Source organism: Schistocerca gregaria, unplaced genomic scaffold (assembly GCF_023897955.1).
Source record: "Schistocerca gregaria isolate iqSchGreg1 unplaced genomic scaffold, iqSchGreg1.2 ptg000351l, whole genome shotgun sequence".
In the NCBI taxonomy this organism is placed as follows: Eukaryota; Metazoa; Arthropoda; class Insecta; order Orthoptera; family Acrididae; genus Schistocerca; species Schistocerca gregaria.
In genome coordinates, this window is record NW_026061811.1 from 692,671 (window position 1) to 696,785 (window position 4,115).

The 4,115-nt window shown below is 39.9% G+C and overlaps 1 non-coding gene across 1 annotated transcript; it reads right to left on the reverse strand.

The window, feature by feature from the left end:
* Window positions 1-3,794: 3,794 nt before the first annotated feature.
* Window positions 3,795-3,869, reverse strand: Trnat-ugu (transfer RNA threonine (anticodon UGU)). Its single transcript has one exon. It is a non-coding gene; the product is annotated as a tRNA-Thr (tRNA).
* Between the last annotated feature and the right edge of the window lie 246 nt (window positions 3,870-4,115).

Here is a 4,115-nt window from a genome sequence, read left to right on the forward strand (position 1 = left end):
CTACTTATGCATTAGCTTCATATTAGCCTTCCTAATACTAAAATCTATATCCGATGTTAACAATGACGCCGGTGGATGGACTATCAGGAAATTACTGACCGTCGAGAAAGTCACAAATATAACCGACAAGCTAATGGGCCCTTCACAGGAAAAGGTTTTTTGCCAGAAAACGGGGAAAATTGAAACCCAGCAAATGAGTAAAACAATGTATATTCACTGACAAAAAAAATAGTGTACGCACACAACTTACACAACAATAGTCTGGGATTACTCTATTACGTAATACAGTTTTTGTGATTGTATCTTGCAGCTTTAGTTATTTTTAATTAAAAGAGGCTTTAAAAGGACAGAAAGAACGCGTTGGACTACGCTACAGATCGTTGTGTTAGCACAGTCTTTACTTTGTAATCACTTTCGTTGACTTCGGCAACTCTCAACAAAAAACTCCAACCTAACCGAGACAATGTGCTACGATACAGCCGAGATCATGACAAGAGAATGGGCTACATCACACTCGAAGTAAATGTATATAGGTAAGGATCCCCATGACCTGTATACGTCTGTTATAAAAAATCTCCAAGCCACTCTCCTCAAATAGACCGCAATCTTCTCTTGACCTTCAACTGTTACTATTTCAGAATTAAAAACCAGATTCAAAGAAAATTTGGCTACAAGGCACAAAACTAGAAAAATAAAAATAATAAAAGTGAGAACGTGAAACATGTTAGCAATAACCATAAACAGGAGATTTACAGAAAATATAATTGAGAAAGGAAATCATTAATATTATCGACCGTTTAGGAACTCTAGGCTACGAAATGGATAAAACCACATATCGAATAAGTGGTGGAAGAGTTAGTGTGTTTTAAGATTAAATCCAAACAAGAATTAGAGAAAAATATATCGAAGCAAGGCCTCTATTACGAAAAATTGCTAAATCTCGAGACAAATTGTGTCCTTCTGTATTAGATGAAATGTTTTGGCCCCTAGTACGGATGAAACAGTATCTGCAGTATCAACAGGAACTTCGGACATGTGTTTCATATTTCATCCAAGCCTGCAGTCTATAAATATTTAAACAAAATACTAAAACAAAATACCACTACAGGGGAATTACTTACGAAGTAGTTCTTGGTAAAGAAACACGGGACACAATTACGTATGTAGGCTTAATACGAACTACAACTGTGTTTATAAATCGCTATAGTTGCCTTGGACTAACGACGAGCAAATATCAATATAACCTGTACGCTTTTCAAAGCTGTTATCCATGAAAAAGCCAAACTACGTATCGCGAACAAAATACAATTTAACACCGAAACAATGGCATTAGGTGACAATGGGCACAGACTTTAGTCAATGGGCACTGTTGAAAATTTGTGCCAGACCAGGATTAGCACCCGAGTCCCCTGGTTACTAGGGAGAGGCAATGATCACTGTGTCCGAATTACACAGTGGTCAACAGAATAGCACGAACTGCCCGAGCATGCCGTTCTTTAGATCCAAATTCTCAATTTCTCCATAGACTGCTAATGCACTGCTCCTTGAACATAATCCTCCTCCCTTTAATTATACAGTACATGGCCAAAAAAACAGACACCGAATATATGCAAACTTGGCCTTACGAACATTGCAGACGTCGTCTATGTAACACACGTCAAACTTCAAAGAATTTACCAATTCGTTGCATTGTTTACTATAGACCACAAATCAAGTAACGTAAAAAAAAGCACTGCATCTATTGAGATCATGATTCAGAGTTAAAAAAAACTAATAAGTCGCCTACATACTACAGTTGCTGCCGAAAGAGGAGAACCATTATTTTCCCACAAAAGGAAATATAGTTAAAATTACGCTTCTATTTCGGTTAGTTTATGCGGTTACTAAAATTTGCAGTGAAAGTTACATAGTGGACTCTACCCTCCCCCCACCAGAAACGTAGTTATCGTGGCTGTTGTGAGACTTTTGTACACAGTTAGAGAAAGTGTGTTAAATGTGGCGCGGACGGAAACGCTAGGCTACGCTACAGGGCAATCTGCTCGCACAACGTTTAGTCGGCATTCATAATCGTTGGCGTAAACAACTCTCAATCAAATTACCACCTTCCAACCTAACTTAGATCTCGGGCTACACTACCAATCGGCCTGTCATCACAACCAAAAATTCATTGAGGGGGGTGGGGGGATTTCCTGTAGCTCTCTCTAATGTATCTCTAGGCAAAACTGCCAGTTTTGTCAGACTCAACAGCAAGATTTAGCAATGGTAAACACTTTTGAGACGGCTCGTAATTTTAGAATAGTCCTCTTCGTCTTACTTGGCATAAATTGTTCGCTGGCGTCCCAGCAGCTAGCTCCCTCAGTGTCTGCTTCTGCCATCGCACCACGCTAGTCTGCTGTTGTCCTAGCAGACCGAACGCACCGCACATCCGATACCTTCGGAACCACTCACTGGCCAGTTAGCAACTGAGCGGAACACTGTTTACATCGTGAAAGGAAAACTATGCAAAGATGTACACTTAAATGGCACGACTGAGTAGCACACACACAGTAATATCTGAGGAATGTCCTTCGACACGCGCAGAACGAAAGTCTTCTCGCGAACGTACAGCGTCTCTGAAAAAAAATCTCGTGACTATATTCCGGCGTTACGGCCAGGTTCTCATACAAATGAGCAAAAAAGGGTACATTTGAAATTCTTTTTGAGACAATGAAAATACATTCGAAAGATCTGTTTGGGAATTACGAGTGATAATACTATGAGCTTAATTTTAGATTTTCAATAAAAAATGGCGCCCGTAATTATGATTTGATCAAGGGCCTGCGAGACTGGAGTACGCAGAGCGCGTGCAGTGTGGCACCTCATATGTTACCTGAATTCAAAAATGGGTAACATCAGTTGATACTACATTATTCCTCTGAAATTGAAAATGGATAACATCAGTCGATAAAACATAAAATTTATGGGAGCGTATACCTAACCGCAATGAAACAACCTTAAATTTAACGATACAGTGCTAATTCGAACTTTGAGTTCGATTTTTGAGGGTTTGTTTCACTCCTTATGCCTACACAAAAATTAGTTAATATTAACAAATGTCATATTATAGCTATAAGTTCCTAAGAAAAGTGTTTACTTTTAGGGGTCAGAGGTAGATGTTAAGAGAACGAACCACTTTTAATTTATGCTGCATGCCGTTCTGAGAAAATAGTTACCCGAAAAAAATGTGTTCAAAGTTTAGGGAAAACATTTAGTTATATTATTACTTCGATTTGCATGAACTGAGTGTTACATATATATTTTTAATGTCGCTGAAAACGAATCTGAAGTCAGATTTTCAATATTCAAAACAGCTAATCCAATACGGAGGGCAACCGATTATGTTTTGACCAATTTTTACCAAAAATGTATTTTCGTTATTTACGTTTAGTCTGCAAGTCAAGGAGTATTTATCAACCCTTCCTCTACCTCTGATTGTTCCTAGACAGCAACTTCCTGTTCTTCTTGGCAGGAAAAGCCGATCTGTCAAAGCTGGATATGCAGCACTCGGCAGCCTGCACTTGATATTCGTCCGTATTTTCGGTGAGTATGTTTGCATGCATTCTGCAGTATGAATCATTTTGAGCACGTGCGACACGGGACGAGTTATCATCTACATCTATATGGATACCCTGCAAAACACATTTAAGTGCCTGGCAAAGGGTTCATCGAATCACCTTCACAACTGATAATTAATTGAAACCCTCAGCTGCCGACAGGTGTTGTTGATATACTTCGATGGGGACAGCTGAAAAGTGTGCCCCTACTGGGACTCGAACCCAGAATCTCCTGCTTACAAGGCAGACGCTCAATCCATCTGAGCCATCGAGGGCACACATGAACAGCACCACTGCAGGAATTTATCCCTCGCACGCTTCCCGTGAGACTCACATCCCCAACCGTCCACAATCCGCATACGTAATGTACTTAATAGGTATTTGTCCATCCACTCATTACTGGCTCACACTAAGGTGACGATTCCCGTAAGAGTTCCAGCAACCTGTGCGCATTCGCACAGACGAAGGTCAATGGCTGGGTAACGTTTAACCATAGATATAAAGATAGTAACTGCTCTCGAA